This window comes from Coregonus clupeaformis, chromosome 23 (assembly GCF_020615455.1).
Source record: "Coregonus clupeaformis isolate EN_2021a chromosome 23, ASM2061545v1, whole genome shotgun sequence".
Taxonomy (NCBI): Eukaryota; Metazoa; Chordata; class Actinopteri; order Salmoniformes; family Salmonidae; genus Coregonus; species Coregonus clupeaformis.
In genome coordinates, this window is record NC_059214.1 from 48,928,515 (window position 1) to 48,946,048 (window position 17,534).

The following is a 17,534-nucleotide window of genomic DNA, read 5'->3' on the forward strand; positions in this document are numbered from 1 at the left end:
CCCCCTGCGTCAAATACCTCAGCAAAAACCAGACAGGCATACTGTACGTACATACACCCCCCCAAAATAGGAACACAGCCAGCCAGAAAAAGTCAGGTGACACTCTGGTATTTGCCTAACAGACCATATTGAAAGTAAAATATGTTGCATAAGAGAAAAAAACAGTTTACAGACTGAGAGGAAATATACTTTCCATTCCATAGTTGGATTAGAGAACCTTAATGTAGCTATTACAGTTTCTGCAGAGAAATATCCTGCCAAAGTAAAAACCTGTACTCCCTCTCGCACTGTCAATTCATATCCAGATTCTCCACAAAAACAAAAGGCTGTTTTATAATACAAACTCCTAATCTTTCTCTGGCTAGAGAAAATGTATCACATGAATTTTCTGAGTGTCTCTGTTTTGATTACAAGGATTATTCAAGTGAGACGCATCAGTACAGTAGATGATTCTTTGAATGTGCACAACTCCTTTCTCTTGCAATCTGAGGCAAGAAAATATTTGTATGCATAAAACTATAAAACTTGTATTATTATGATTACTGCCAAAAGCACAACTAGTATTACTATCATTATGATTACTGCCAAAAGCATAACCATACTGAGATCCAAATTCAATGAATTAAGTAAGTCAAATATTGTGTTTGTGACCAGTAAACTGCTTAACGTGAATAGTGTCCACATTATAAATATGGTAGTCGCTTCAAGCCTTATATGGAGGTAGTGAGATACAACAGTATGTCTGCAGTACTATTTTATTAACAGCCATAGACCCAAACCAAGGAATTTCGCTGCATAGTCTATTTTTTTTAGTCATTTAGCAGACGCTCTTATCCAGATCGACTTACAGTTAGTGAGTGCATACATTTTTCATACTGGCCCCCCGTGGGAAACGGACCCACAACCCTGGCATTGCAAGCGCCATGCTCTACCAACTGAGCTACAGGGGACTCTTCTATTATTAGTACCCTAAACAACTTCGGTGGATTGGAAAACAAGTTCCTAGGGAAAGCCCAGTCAGAATTACACAACTGGGTTCAGGAGCCTGTGAATATTAACACTGTATGTCATAAAACCTTTCCGCCATTGTGCAAAACAAAAAAATCTGTTTCTGTATTTTTATGTATTTTCCTGTTTAAGTAAGGCCAGGTTACTTTGAGCGTGAGCACAGTTGAGATAGAGCAAGGTAGGCAAGTAGCTAATAAATACAGTCTAAGTTATAATAAACATAGTCTAAGCTAATAAGCATTGTGATATGACGAGTTTCTCTGGTATCGAGTACTTCAGGATGTAAGAGAATATGGGACACAGATGGAGAGTTGATTCATCGTTATTTAATTCAGTACTGGATTCAATGACAGGCTGTACGGACGTAGCCTCCTGCCATATGAATGACTTCCATAGAAAATCTCTCACTTTATATAATGCTCTCCGAGCTGCTTCTGTCCCACACAGTTGCCAACCATTATTGAGTGTCACTCATCTCCTACAATAGTACATTTACATCATTTAGCAGACGCTCTTATCCAGAGCATCCACATACTTGGTATGGTGTGGCACCCTAGCCAGGCCATTCCATCACGTACCCCTCCTAAAATTAGCACCAGCGGCCCCCAATCTATCTTGGCCCACCGACCCTCTGTCATTCACCCGTGACACCAATAACACATGGCGTGTCCTTGTCCTCTGTCCCACATGCAGCTTATGAGTTTACCTACATTAATAAATCCTTTATCAAAACTCGTTATATCACATTGTCTAAGCTATAAAAACAGTCTAAGTTAAGTATGAAAATGTATGCACTCACTAACTGTAAGTCGCTCTGGATAAGAGTGTCTGCTAAATGACTAAAATGTAAATGTAAAATGTAATAAAACAGTCTAAGCTATAATAAATAGTATAAGCCAGGGTTCTTAAATTCCGGTCCTGGAGGGCCGAAACACTTCTGTTTTGTATTTCTACCTGGTAGTTAATTGCACTCACCTGGTGTCCCAGGTCTGAATTAGCCCCTGATTAGAAGGAGAGGATGAAAAACAGAGGTGTTTCGGCCCTCCAGGACCAGAATTGAAGAACCCTGGTATAAGCTATAATAAACATAGACTAAGCTATCATGGAATACATAGGGAAACCCAGCCGTGAGCTGCCCAGTGGCGCGAGCCTACCAGACGAGCTAAAAGCCTTCTATGCTTGCTTCGAGGCAAGCAACACTGAACCATGCGTGAGAGCACCAGCTGTTCCGGACGACTGTGTGATCACAATCTCCGTAGCTGATGTGAGTAAGACCTTAAAACAGGTTAACATTCACAAGGCCGCAGGGCCAGACGGATTACCAGGACACGTATTCAGAGCATGCACTGACCAGCTGGCAAGTGTCTTCACTGACATGTTCAAACTCTCCCTGACCCAGTCTGTATTAACTACATGTTTCAAGCAGACCCCCATAGTCCCTGTGCCCAAGAACGCCAAGGTAACCTGTCTAAATGACTATCGACCCGTAGCACTCACATCTGTAGCCATGACATGCTTTGAAAGGCTGGTCATGGCTTACATCAACACCATCATCCCAGACACCCTGGACCCACTCCAATTCGCATACCTACCCAACAGATCCACAGATAACGCAATCTCTATTGCACTCCACACTGACCTTTCCCACTTGGTCACCTACATGAGAATTATGTTCATTGACTACAGCTCAGCGTTCAACACCATAGTGCCCTCCAAGCTCATCACTATGCTAAGGACCTTGGACTGAGCACCTCCCTCTGCAACTGGATCCTGGACTTCCTGACGGGACGCCCCCAGGTGGTGAGGGTAGGCAACAACACATATGCCACGCTGTCCCCTCCTGTACTACCTGTTCAGCCACGACTCCAACACCATCACAATGACTATGAGACAGCCTATAGGGAGGAGGTCAGAGACCTGGCAGTGTGATGCCTGGACAACAACCTCTCCCTCAACATCAGCAAGACAAAGGAGCTGATGATCATGGACTACAGGAAACGGAGGGCCGAGCACGCCCCCATTCACATCGACAGGGCTGTAGTGGAGCGGGATGAGAGCTTCAAGTTCCTCGGTGTCCACATCACTAAGGATCTATCATGGTCCAAACACACCAACACAGTCGTGAAGAAGGCAAGACAACACCTCTTCCCTTCAGGAGGCTGAAAATATTTGGCATGGGCCTCAGATCCTTCAAAAAGTTTTACAGCTGTACCATTGAGACTGGCTGCATCACCGTATGGTATGGCAACTGCTTGGCATCCGACGGGAAGACGCTACAGAGGGTAGTGCGTACTGCCCAGTACATCATTGGGGCCGAGCTCCCTGCCATCCAGGACCTCTATACCAGGCGGTGTCAGAGGAAGGCCTTAAAATTATCAAAGACTCCAGCCACCCAAGTCATAGGCTGTTACAGTTGAAGCCGGAAGTTTACATACACTAAGTTGACTGTGCCTTTAAACAGCTTGGAAAATTCCAGAAAATTATGTCATGGCTTTAGAAGCTTCTGATAGGCTAATTGACATAATTTGAGTCAATTGGAGGTGTACCTGTGGATGTATTTCAAGGCCTACCTTCAAACTCAGTGCCCCTTTGCTTGACATCATGGGAAATCAAAAGAAATCAGCCAAGTCCTCAGAAAAAAAAATTGTAGACCTCCACAAGTCTGGTTCATCCTTGGAAGCAATTTCCAAATGCCTGAAGGTACCACGTTCATCTGTACAAACAATAGTACGCAAGTATAAACACCATGGGACCACGCAGCCGTCATACCGCTCGGGAAGGAGACGCAAGGAGGCCTACAAACCTGACTCAGTTACACCAGCTCTGTCAGGAGGAGTGGGCCAAAATTCACCCAACTTATTGTGGGAAGCTTGTGGAAGGCTACCCGTAACGTTAGACACAAGTTAAACAATTTAAAGGCAATGCTACCAAATACTAATTGAGTTTATGTAAACTTCTGACCTACTGGGAATGTGATGAAAGAAATAAAAACTTAAATAAATAATTATCTCTACTATTATTCTGACATTTCACATACTTTAAATAAAGTGGTGAACCTAACTGACCTAAGACAGGGAATTTTTACTAGGATTAAATGTCAGGAATTGTGAAAAACTGAGTTTAAATGTATTTGGCTAAGGTGTATGTAAACTTCCGACTTCAACTGTATCTCTTCTACCGCACGGCAAGCGGTACCGATGCATCAAGTCTGGAACCAACAGGACCCTGAACAGCTTCTACCCCAGTGGAGACTGGTGGGAGGAGCTATAGGAGGTTGGGCTCATTGTAATGGATGAAATGGAATTAATGGAACAGAGTCAAACGTGGTTTCCATATGATTGATACCGTTCCATTAATTCCATTCCAGCCATTACAATGAGCCCATCCTCCTATAGCTCCTCCCACCAGCCTCCTCTGTTCTACCCCCAAGCCATAAGACTGCTGAATAGTTAGTTAAATAGTTAACCGAATAGCTACCCGATCTATCTGCATTGACCCTTTTTGCACTAACTTTTTTGACTCATCACATACGCTGCTGCTACTGTTTTCAATCTGTCACTTCATTCCTAGTTATATGTACATTACATATCAACCTCAATTACCTCATACCCCGCCCATCGACTCGGTACTGGTACCCCTTTTATATAGCCAAGTTATCGTTACTCATTGTGTATCTATTATTACTTTTATTATTACGTGTTTTACTTTTCACTGTTAGTCCACACCTGTTGTTCACGAAGCATGTGACAAGTACCATTTGATTTGTTTTAATAAACATATTCTAAGCTATAAATCAAATCAAATCACATTTTATTGGTCACATACACGTGTTTAGCAGATGTTATTGCGGGTGTAGCGAAATGCTTGCGTTTCTAGCTCTGACAGTGCAGTAATATCTAACAAGTAATATCTAACAATTTCACAACATATACCCAATACACACAAATCTATTGGTGTTTATACTTGCGTGCTATTGTTTGTACAGATGAACGTGGTACCTTCAGGCGTTTGGAAATTGCTCCCAAGGATGAACCAGACTTGTGGAGGTCTACAATTCTTTTTCTGAGGTCTTGGCTGATTTCTTTTCATTTTCCCATGATGTCAAGCAAAGAGGCACTGAGTTTGAAGGTAGGCCTTGAAATACATCCACAGGTACACCTCCAATTGACTCAAATTATGTAAATTAGCCTATCAGAAGCTTCTAAAGCCATGACATCATTTTCTGGAATTTTCCAAGCTGTTTAAAGGCACAGTCAACTTAGTGTATGTAAACTTCTGACCCACTGGAATTGTGATACAGTGAATTATAAGTGAAATAATCTGTCTGTAAACAATTGTTGGAAAAATTACTTGTGTCATGCACAAAGTAGATGTCCTAACCGACTTGCCAAAACTCTAGTTTTTTAACAAGAAATGTTTGGAGTGGTTGAAAAACGACTTTTAATTACTCCAACCTAAGTCTATGTAAACTTCCGACTTCAACTGTACATATGAGATGAGTAATGCAAGATATGTCAACATTATTAAAGTGACTATTGTTCCATTTATTAACGTGGCCAGTGATTTCTAATCTATGTCTATAGACAGCAGCCTCTAATGTGCTACTGAAGACTATTTAACAGTCTGATGGCCTTGAGATAGAAGCTGTTTTTCAGTCTCTCGGTCCCAGCTTTGATGAACCTGTACTGACCTCGCCTTCTGGATGATAGCGGGGTGCACAAGCAGTGGCTTGGGTGGTTGTTGTTCTTGATGATTTTTTTGGCCTTCCTCTGACATCGGGTGCTGTAGGTGTCCTGGAGGGCAGGTAGTTTGCCCCCGGTGATGCGTTGGGCAGACCACACCACCCTATGGAGAGCCCTGCGGTTGCGTGCGGTGCAGTTGCCATACCAGGTGGTGATACAGGCCGACAGGATGCTCTCAATTGTCCATCTGTAAAATGTTGTGAGGGTTTTAGGAGCCAAGCCACATTTCTTCAGCCTCCTGAGGTTGAAGAGGCGCTGTTGCGCCTTCTTCACCACACTGTCTGTGTGGGTGGACCATTTCAGTTTGTCATTGATGTGTACGCCGAGGAACTTGAAGCTTTCCACCTTCTCCACTGCGGTGCCGTCGATGTGGATAGGGGGGTGCTCCCTCCGCTGTTTCCTGAAGTCCACGATCATCTCCTTTGTTGACGTTGAGTGAGAGGTTATTATCCTGGCAACACACTCCCAGAGCCCTCACCTCCTCCCGGTAGGTTGACTCGTCATTGTTGGTAATCAAGCCTACTACTGTTGTGTCGTCTGAAAACTTGATGATTGAGTTGGAGGCGTGCTTGGCCACGTAGTCATGGGTGAACAGGGAGTACAGGAGGGGGCTGAGCACACACCCTTGTGGGGCCCCTGTGTTGAGGATCAGCGAAGTGGAAGTGTGTTTCCTACCTTGTCCAACTGTGGGCGGCCCGTCAGGAAGTCCAGGACCCAGTTGCACAGGGCGGGGTTCAGACCCAGGGCCTCAAGCTTAATGATGAGCTTGGAGGGTACTATGGTGTTTAATGCTGAACTATAGTCAATGAACAGCATTCTTACATACAGTGCTATGAAAAAGTATTTGCCCCCTTTCTAATTTTCTCTACTTTTGCATATTTGTGATACTGAATGTTATCAGATCTTCAACCACAACCTAATATTAGATCAAGGGAACATAAGTGAACAAATAACACAACAATTACATATTTATTTCATAAACAAAGTTATGCAACACCCAATTCCCCTGTGTGAAAAAGTAATTGCCCCCTTACACTCAATAACTGGTTGTGCCACCTTTAGCTGCAATGACTCCAACCAAATGGTTCCTGTAGTTGTTGATCAGTCTCTCACATCGCTGTGGAGGAATTTTGGCCCACTCTTCCATGCAGAACTGCTTTAACTCAGTGACGTGTGGGTTTTCAAGCATGAACTGCTCGTTTCAAGTCCTGCCACAACATCTCAATTGGGATTAGGTCTGGACTTTGACTAGGCCATTCCAAAACTTCCAATTTGTTGCTTTTTAACAATTTTCATGTAGACTTGATTGTGTGTTTTGGATCATTGTCTTGCTGCATGATCCATCTGCGCTTTAGCTTCAGCTCACAGACGGATGGTCTGACATTCTCCTGTAGAATTCTCTGATACAGAGCAGAATTCATGGTTCCTTCTATTAAGGCAAGTCGTCCAGGTCCTGAGGCAGCAAAGCATCCCCAAACCATCACACCACCACCACCATGCTTGACCTTTGGTATGATGTTCTTACTGTGGAATGCAGAGTTTGGTTTTCGCCAGGCATAATGGGACCCATCTCGTCCAAAAAGTTGACTCAAGTTAGCCAAAAAGCACCTGGATGATCATCAAGACTCTTGGAAGAACGTTCTATGGACAGATGATTCAAAAGTATAACTTTTTGGACGACATGGTTCCAGTAATGCCAGGCTGGTCTGTGCATAACAAACATGTACCAATTATATGACATGGGAACATCATTCCCACCTTTTTCATCGTCAATAATTCCATTTTGCCCATATTCTTGATGAAGAATGTTAAGCTCACTGGTTTGAGACCACAACATCAACCACACCTGCTAAATAGTGATGCTAATAACTCTATATAAAGAATACTGTGATTGAAGAACAATATTTCAGAGGTAAAATTATTTTAAAATATATAGGTTTATTATAATTTCCACACACTTTCTAGTTGGTGTTAGTCGTTTAAATTCAGATTGGAGTCTTTTTTATTTGTTTTACTCAGACACTCATTCAAAACCTTGGGTCTCGACCCACCAATTGAGAATCGCTGGTCTAAGCTATAATAAACATAGTCTGAGCTCTAATAAACATATTCTAAGCTATAATAAACATAGTCTGAGCTAATAAAAAACTCATGTCAAAAGCAATAGATGCGTGATCAAATGCATTAAACAAAGGACTTCAAAGAGCATAATTAACAGGAAAAGCTGTTGTGTACTCAAGATGCACTTAGAAATACAGCATATTCACACGTATTATCTGCTCCATTGTTTACAATATGTTCTTGGCCTAAAATATATGAATAGTCAATCTTCGGTTCTACTTCCTTTACAGCAGCATATTCTGACATTAATATTTCAATATTCAGTTCAACAGCTACATGGTTTATATTTTTATACCCCTAGGTTGTAAAAAGTTACTGTTTTTGCTTCAGTGCTGACATGAATAAAAACGACTGCTATTGCTATACCTGTCCCAACCAAGCCATATAGTTTGACATTTTAGTTTTCTTTAGCAAGGGGGGCATTTGAGGGGTTCATTTGTTCAAATGAGACTTTAATATCTCAGTACTGCTTAGGGACTTATGGAGACTTCTAACGCATCTGCTATTCAGCAGCCACTTTGTGTGTGAACAGAAGGAGCCTGCAGCACAGACATACCCAAAACCTCTACAGGGAGACATTGTTAATGCGTTGTCCTAGGGCCCTCTCCCTGGCTGCTTCATTGGTCCTGCTGCAGTCATCACATCCACAGACCCTCAAGCTAGCGGGACAGCGCAACCTAAATGTGGATCTGGCAGACCCCGAAGACATTTTGACTCCCCAGTTTCCTGTCAGCAGGCAATAGTAAGGGTGAATGTTGCGCAAGCAGAAATCTTATGGTCCAAAATGCAATCCTGTTGAGCTGAGGCGGAGCACTTTTCAGTGTCGCTTTTAATTCCATTATGAGATTAGACCACCTGGGAGCAGAAGGTGGTTCAATGTTCTACACTCTTAGAAAAAAAGGTGCTTTCTATAACCGAAAAGGGTTCTTCGGCGGTCCCATAGAATAGGGCTGGGTGATATGGCCAAAATATCACATCACGGTATTTAAAAAAATAGAGTATGACGGTGTTTGACGGTATTTTATGTTTTTTTAATAATACAAGTTTGAAATTTGCTTTATGAGTATTGCGTGACCGTAGGGTGGCAACACATACATTCTAAGTGATTTCAATGGGTCTTTCTCCATTCTGATTGTTTTATACTGTTCAATTCAACTTCAATAATTTGAGATCATTTCCAGTGCTGGGTAAACAACCTAGGCCTCATTTCTAACCAAATGTTGCAACTGCGATTTTGACTTGTGATTTAGAGCAAAACACTTGGGTGAACTGTTGGAATCATGGAAATAGAACGATTATTCTAATTATATAGTTAGAATATAATAGTGGGCACTTTGAATACAGTGTTATTTGACGTGACAACGAATGAAAAATGCCAGGGAGTAGTTATTGTGACAGGGTAGGATGTTGATAAGTGTTTCCTAGGGGACCCTATAATCTTTGGCTACATTGAATGTTTTCTCTTAGCTACTTTACGTAGCTAACATATTCTTGATTTGTGTCTTCCTCTTTGATTTAGAAGATACTGTTGCACAAACAACATGCTGATTTAGGTCTGCACCATCACTGGTATTATCAGGCTATATAGCTAATTACGTTTGCTCTTACTCAGTACATTTATTAGCTAACTTGCGATTAACATTAGCGGCTAACAATTCGGCTCCCGAGTGGCACAGCGGTCTAAGGCACTGCATCTCAGTGCTTGAGGCGTCACTACAGACCACCGGTTCGATTCCAGGCTGTATCACAACCGGCCGTGATTGGGAGTCCCATAGGGCGGCGCACAATTGGTCCGGGTTTGGCCGGTGTAGGCCGTCATTGTAAATAAGAATTTGTTCATTACTGACTTGCCTAGTTAAATACAATAAAAATTACATAAGTCTAATGATGTCACTTCATATGAAACTCATCATAACAATACGTCTCTTTAGAAGAAATAGGCAGCATTTGCACGGAATACACTTAATGATGGACACAGCAGCAGCATGAGAGTAATTAAACTACAATCATCAAATTTAAACAGCATAAATAGAGTATGAAAACCTAAAATGAGTTACTTGAACCTAGTCCTTGGCAACAAGACACTATTCTTACTGGGTGTAAGGTATCCATCGGTCTGTATTTGTGTAAGTGCAGTCCACAAACCCCACAGGGACTTACATTTGCAGGGCCAGCAGCACATTGCCTTTAAAACATTAACGTTGGGAAAAAGAGTAATTTCCCTTTCATGTCATTCTTCTGCATTGTGAAAGTGTTTCTCCTGATTTTCTTTACATCCCAAAAGGTGTTGGATGTGATGTGGCAACAGCAGTCCTTTCCCAAGCATCCGGCCAGGGTTTGTGTGTTCGGGCTACAGCAGCAGCTCTACTGCCATTGAGCTGCTGTCGGGGGAAGATAAGAGGCTGAAGCAGAGCTAGGGTAGAGTTAGGGTAGAGCTAGGGTAGAGTTAGAGTAGAGTTAGGGTAGAGCTAGGGTAGAGTTAGAGTAGAGAGGGTAGAGTTAGAGTAGAGCTAGGGTAGAGTTAAGGTAGAGTTAGAGAAGAGCTAGGGTAGAGCTAGGGTAGAGAGGGTAGAGTTAGGGTAGAGCTAGGGTAGAGAGGGTAGAGTTAGAGTAGAGCTAGGGTAGAGCTAGGGTAGAGAGGGTAGAGTTAGAGTAGAGCTAGGGTAGAGCTAGGGTAGAGAGGGTAGAGAGGGTAGAGTTAGGGTAGAGTTAGGGTAGAGTTAGAGTAGAGCTAGGGTAGAGCTAGGGTAGCGTTAGAGTAGAGCTAGGGTAGAGCTAGGGTAGAGAGGGTAGAGTTAGGGTAGAGCTAGGGTAGAGCTAGGGTAGAGAGGGTAGAGCTAGGGTAGAGCTAGGGTAGAGCTAGGGTAGAGCTAGGGTAGAGAGGGTAGAGCGAGGGTAGAGTTAGGGTAGAGTTAGAGTAGAGCTAGGGTAGAGAGGGTAGAGCTAGGGTAGAGCTAGGGTAGAGTTAGGGTAGAGTTAGGGTAGAGCTAGGGTAGAGAGGGTAGAGCTAGGGTAGAGTTAGGGTAGAGCTAGGGTAGAGCTAGGGTAGAGAGGGTAGAGTTAGGGTAGAGTTAGGGTAGAGCTAGGGTAGAGAGGGTAGAGCTAGGGTAGAGTTAGGGTAGAGTTAGAGTAGAGCTAGGGTAGAGAGGGTAGAGCTAGGGTAGAGAGGGTAGAGCTAGGGTAGAGTTAGGGTAGAGCTAGGGTAGAGCTAGGGTAGAGCTAGGGTAGAGCTAGGGTAGAGTTAGGGTAGAGCTAGGGTAGAGAGGGTAGAGCTAGGGTAGAGTTAGGGTAGAGCTAGGGTAGAGAGGGTAGAGCTAAGGTAGAGTTAGGGTAGAGCTAGAGTAGAGTTAGGAGAGAGTTAGAGTAGAGCTAAGGTAGAGTTAGGGTAGAGCTAGGGTAGAGAGGGTAGAGCTAGGGTAGAGTTAGGGTAGAGTTAGGGTAGAGCTAGGGTAGAGCTAGGGTAGAGCTAGGGTAGAGTTAGGGTAGAGCTAGGGTAGAGAGGGTAGAGCTAGGGTAGAGTTAGGGTAGAGCTAGGGTAGAGAGGGTAGAGCTAGGGTAGAGTTAGGGTAGAGCTAGAGTAGAGTTAGGAGAGAGTTAGAGTAGAGCTAGGGTAGAGTTAGAGTAGAGCTAGGGTAGAGAGGGTAGAGCTAGGGTAGAGTTAGGGTAGAGCTAGGGTAGAGCTAGGGTAGAGCTAGGGTAGAGTTAGGGTAGAGCTAGGGTAGAGCTAGGGTAGAGCTATGGTAGAGTTAGGGTAGAGCTAGGGTAGAGAGGGTAGAGCTAGGGTAGAGTTAGGGTAGAGCTAGAGTAGAGTTAGGAGAGAGTTAGAGTAGAGCTAGGGTAGAGAGGGTAGAGCTAGGGTAGAGAGGGTAGAGCTAGGGTAGAGCTAGGGTAGAGCTAGGGTAGAGCTAGGGTAGAGCTAGGGTAGAGTTAGGGTAGAGCTAGGGTAGAGAGGGTAGAGCTAGGGTAGAGTTAGGGTAGAGCTAGAGTAGAGTTAGGAGAGAGTTAGAGTAGAGCTAGGGTAGAGTTAGAGTAGAGCTAGGGTAGAGAGGGTAGAGCTAGGGTAGAGTTAGGGTAGAGCTAGGGTAGAGTTAGGGTAGAGCTAGGGTAGAGCTAGGGTAGAACTATGGTAGAACTAGGCTAAAGTTAGGGTAGAACTAGGGTAGGATAGAGCTAGGGTAGAGTAGGGTAGCATGAGGGTAGAGCTAGGGTAGAGTTAATGTAGAGCTAAGGTAGAGTTAGGTTAGAGTAGAACTAGGGTAGAGAGGGTAGAGTTAGGGTAGAGTTAGGGTAGAGCTAAGGTAGAGCTAGGGTAGAGAGGGTAGAGCTAAGGTAGAGCTAGGGTAGAGCTAAGGTAGCATTAGGGTAGAGTTTTGGGCTAGGGTAGAGTTAGGGTAGAGTTGGGGTACAGCTACGGTAGAACTAGGTTAGAACTAGGGTAGAGCTAGGGTAGAGTTAGGGTAGAGCTAGGAACTATGATAGAGCTACAGGCTAGGGCAGAGTTAGGGTAGAGTTAGGGTAGAGCTAGGGTAGAGCTAGGAACTATGATAGAGCTACAGGCTAGGGCAGAGTTAGGATAGAGTTAGGGTAGAGCTAGGGTAGAGCTAGGAACTATGATAGAGCTACGGGCTAGGGTAGAGTTAGGGTAGAGTTAGGATAGAGCTAGGGTAGAGTTAGGGTAGAGTTAGGATAGAGCTGGGGTAGAGTTTGGGTAGCACTAGGGTAGAGCTAGGGTAGAACTAGGCTAAAGTTAGGGTAGCACTAGTGTAGAACTAAGGTAGAGTTAGAGTAGAGCTAGGATAGAGCTAGGGTAGAGAGGGTAGAGCTAGGGTAGAGTTAGGGTAGAGTTAGAGTAGAGAGGGTAGAGCTAGGGTAGAGTTAGGGTAGAGAGGTTAGAGAGGGTAGAGCTAGGGTAGAGCTAGGGTAGAGTAAATCTAAGGTAGAGTAGGGTAAAGCTACGGTAGAGCTAGGGTTACATTTGGGTAGCACTAGGGTAGAACTAGGGTAGAGTTAGGGTAGAGCTAGGGTAGAGCTAGGGTAGAACTATGGTAGAACTAGGCTAAAGTTAGGGTAGAACTAGGGTAGGATAGAGCTAGGGTAGAGTAGGGTAGCACGAGGGTAGAGCTAGGGTAGAGTTAATGTAGAGCTAAGGTAGAGTTAGGTTAGAGTAGAACTAGGGTAGAGAGGGTAGAGTTAGGGTAGAGTTAGGGTAGAGCTAAGGTAGAGCTAGGGTAGAGAGGGTAGAGCTAAGGTAGAGCTAGGGTAGAGCTAAGGTAGCATTAGGGTAGAGTTTTGGGCTAGGGTAGAGTTAGGGTAGAGTTGGGGTACAGCTACGGTAGAACTAGGTTAGAACTAGGGTAGAGCTAGGGTAGAGCTAGGAACTATGATAGAGCTACAGGCTAGGGCAGAGTTAGGGTAGAGTTAGGGTAGAGCTAGGGTAGAGCTAGGAACTATGATAGAGCTACAGGCTAGGGCAGAGTTAGGATAGAGTTAGGGTAGAGCTAGGGTAGAGCTAGGAACTATGATAGAGCTATGGGCTAGGGTAGAGTTAGGATAGAGCTAGGGTAGAGTTAGGGTAGAGTTAGGATAGAGCTGGGGTAGAGTTTGGGTAGCACTAGGGTAGAGCTAGGGTAGAACTAGGCTAAAGTTAGGGTAGCACTAGTGTAGAACTAAGGTAGAGTTAGGGTAGAGCTAGGAACTATGATAGAGCTACGGGATAGGGTAGAGTTATGGTAGAGTTAGGATAGAGCTAGGGTAGAGTTAGGGTAGAGTTAGGATAGAGCTGGGGTAGAGTTTGGGTAGCACTAGGGTAGAGCTAGGGTAGAACTAGGCTAAAGTTAGGGTAGCACTAGTGTAGAACTAGGGTAGAGTTAGAGTAGAGCTAGGGTAGAGAGGGTAGAGAGGGTAGAGCTAGGGTAGAGTTAGGGTAGAGTTAGATTAGAGAGGGTAGAGCTAGGGTAGAGTTAGGGTAGAGAGGTTAGAGCTAGGGTAGAGTAAATCTAAGGTAGAGTAGGGTAAAGCTACGGTAGAGCTAGGGTTACATTTGGGTAGCACTAGGGTAGAACTAGGGTAGAGTTACATTTACATTTTACATTTTAGTCATTTAGCAGACGCTCTTATCCAGAGCGACTTACAGGAGCAATTAGGGTTAAGTGCCTTGCTTAAGGGCACATCGACAGATTTTTCACCTAGTCGGCTCGGGGATTAGAACCAGCGACCTTTCGGTTACTGGCACAACGCTCTTACCCACTAAGCTACCTGCCGCCCCGAGTTAGGGTAGAGCTAGGGTAGAGCTAGGGTAGAACTATGGTAGAACTAGGCTAAAGTTAGGGTAGAACTAGGGTAGGATAGAGCTAGGGTAGAGTAGGGTAGCACGAGGGTAGAGCTAGGGTAGAGTTAATGTAGAGCTAAGGTAGAGTTAGGTTAGAGTAGAACTAGGGTAGAGAGGGTAGAGTTAGGGTAGAGTTAGGGTAGAGCTAAGGTAGAGCTAGTGTAGAGTTAGGGTAGAGCTAGGGTAGAGCTAGGAACTATGATAGAGCTACAGGCTAGGGCAGAGTTAGGGTAGAGTTAGGGTAGAGCTAGGGTAGAGCTAGGAACTATGATAGAGCTACAGGCTAGGGCAGAGTTAGGATAGAGTTAGGGTAGAGTTAGGGTAGAGCTAGGAACTATGATAGAGCTACGGGATAGGGTAGAGTTATGGTAGAGTTAGGATAGAGCTAGGGTAGAGTTAGGGTAGAGTTAGGATAGAGCTGGGGTAGAGTTTGGGTAGCACTAGGGTAGAGCTAGGGTAGAACTAGGCTAAAGTTAGGGTAGCACTAGTGTAGAACTAGGGTAGAGTTAGAGTAGAGCTAGGATAGAGCTAGGGTAGAGAGGGTAGAGAGGGTAGAGCTAGGGTAGAGTTAGGGTAGAGTTAGAGTAGAGAGGGTAGAGCTAGGGTAGAGTTAGGGTAGAGAGGTTAGAGAGGGTAGAGCTAGGGTAGAGCTAGGGTAGAGTAAATCTAAGGTAGAGTAGGGTAAAGCTACGGTAGAGCTAGGATTACATTTGGGTAGCACTAGGGTAGAACTAGGGTAGAGTTAGGGTAGAGCTAGGGTAGAGATAGGGTAGAACTATGGTAGAACTAGGCTAAAGTTAGGGTAGAACTAGGGTAGGATAGAGCTAGGGTAGAGTAGGGTAGCACGAGGGTAGAGCTAGGGTAGAGTTAATGTAGAGCTAAGGTAGAGTTAGGTTAGAGTAGAACTAGGGTAGAGAGGGTAGCACTAGTGTAGAGCTAAGGTAGAGCTAGTGTAGAGTTAGGGTAGAGCTAGGGTAGAGCTAGGGTAGAACTAGGGTAGAACTAGGGTAGAGTTAGGGTAGAGCTAGGAACTATGATAGAGCTACGGGCTAGGGTAGAGTTAGGGTAGAGTTAGGGTAGATTTAGGGTAGAGCTAAGGTAGAGTTAGGGTAGAGCTAAAGCAGCGTTAGGGTAGAGTGTTGGGCTAGGGTAGACTTAGGGTAGAGTTAGGGGCTAGGATAGAGCTAGGGTAAAGATAGGGTAGAGTTGGGGTATAGCTAGGGTAGAACTAGGGTAGAGCTAGGGTAGAACAAGGTTTGTCTATGTTGAAAATTGGTTACAATAACCACGTTTCCATCCACAGTTTTTATGCGAGTAAAGTCATACCATATATAAAACATTAAAAAAATACCTGTGATGGAAACATTACATTTCGGTAAATTTTTTAAAATGCAGACAGATAATTTGTTTGTTAGACATGGTGGGATCTTTTGTGTCGGTAAAATTAAATTATGCGAGAAATGGCGGTGGAAATGCCTTCATGTGCAAATATTGATATAATAACCATCATATTGAAGTAAACCTTAGAGTCACGTGACGATATGGTGTGTGGTCCTCCCACTATGACTCGGGAAACAATGCAGTTTATTAGGCTACAGATTAAATAATTTATGAACTTCACAGGGTGGTGAAAGCGCACGGTGATGTTGATGCTCCTTTCCAATAAATATCCAGGGTCTGATTCTGGTGACATGATGATCGATGCTTGACTGCCATTAGACAAATAAAATCTCATCATGTAGACTAGCCTACCCACACTGTATCTGCCAGCTGTTGGCTAGATCGCACGTGCCGAGACCAGAGTAAGCACATTTGCTATTTAACGCTACAGTCTTTGTGAAAAAACTATCGGTTCAGTTGAAAATGCGATGGAAACATATTGAACTTCTTATTTTCATTCAGTACGTGAAAACTTAAGCGAAAAAGTACATTTTGTGTGCAGTACTTCATCACCCAGATTTTTATCCGCAACAAGTTCATTTGGTGGAAACACACCACTGGTGGGAAAATGCACATATTTTCTTCATGCAGATTTTAGAATATTCACGTGAAAATCTGTCGCCAATTGGATGGAATCCTAGCTATAGATGACATAATCCTGTGTTTTAAATTTCAGCCTCAAAAAATTTTGGGGGGGCAAATCCAATGTTTTTTCCACATAGAATCCATGTCACAATGCTGTTTCAAAACCTTAATTAAACCTGTTCTTTGAAATAACACATGAACGTCTAAGCTTAATTAGCTAAAGATTTAAATTCTGGCTTTGCTACAACACTTGAGAGCAGTAACAGTGCCACGTATAGGGCCAACTTTAATCACTTTTGTCTTTTTTCATACTTTTTTTCTGCCGAGCATCTGAACCAATGGCATACAGTATTGTAGGCCTATAGCTGTGTATATTTTTCTTGCATCAAATGTTCCTTGACAGTCATTTGTACTCTTCTTGGTATGCCTGGTCCTTCAAGTTACTGTCTGTTTACAACTTCACTACATTCTAATACAAACTTGTAAAGCCAGAACTTCAGTTTAGTAGTGAAATCCGTATAGGCCTTCAGGTCCTACGCCAACTTTGAAGTTTAGAATAAGGACGGGCAGACGGCCTTGGGGGTTATCTTTTTTTTCAGTCAGTAAGCAGGCTAGCTTTGACAGAGCGTGGCCTTAAAGTTAACTGTCTGAGCGAACACAACTTCAAGCCACTTTCAGCTTGTTTTGATGTGAAGGTCAGCTTCAAAATACAAGGCACTTGAGCCCTAATAGAAACCTCAACGTTTCAAAGGGATGGTAGAAAAATGTATGCACTCACTAACTGTAAGTCACTCTGGATAAGAGCGTCTGCTAAATGACTAAAATGTAGATGTGAGGCTGGACCAACACGCAACTTAGGTCTTGGTCACCCTGGACGAAGTGGAAACCATGTCTGAACAGATCCTTGTCTGAACAAGGTTTTACTAATCGATATCTCTGACAGTAGTTTTCATGCATCAATTTATCTAGTGGGTTATATTGTGCTTACCGCAAGACAGCAAGGCACAGAAAACCCTCTGAAAGAGCAATTTGTCACTGACAGATATAACAGACAAGATAACCTTGTCTTTGTCTTGTTTCTTTGGTGTGATGCAATATCTCCAAAGCTAAAGTGGCCAGTAAATGGAAAAACAAAACATCCAACATAAATTGTGTGTCCTTCAGTTTTGAGAAGGGCATATACTGTACAAGAGATCTATTACATTTACATTTACATTTACGTCATTTAGCAGACGCTCTTATCCAGAGCGACTTACAAATTGATGCATTCACCTTATAGCCAGTGGGATAACCACTTTACAATATGTTTT

The 17,534-nt window shown here is 43.6% G+C and overlaps 1 protein-coding gene across 7 annotated transcripts in view; it reads right to left on the reverse strand.

The window, feature by feature from the left end:
• LOC121536479 (PTB domain-containing engulfment adapter protein 1) overlaps nucleotides 1–17,534 on the reverse strand; it is a 140,469-nt gene that overhangs the window by 59,818 nt on the left and 63,117 nt on the right. The gene's annotated exons all lie outside the window — the stretch shown is intronic.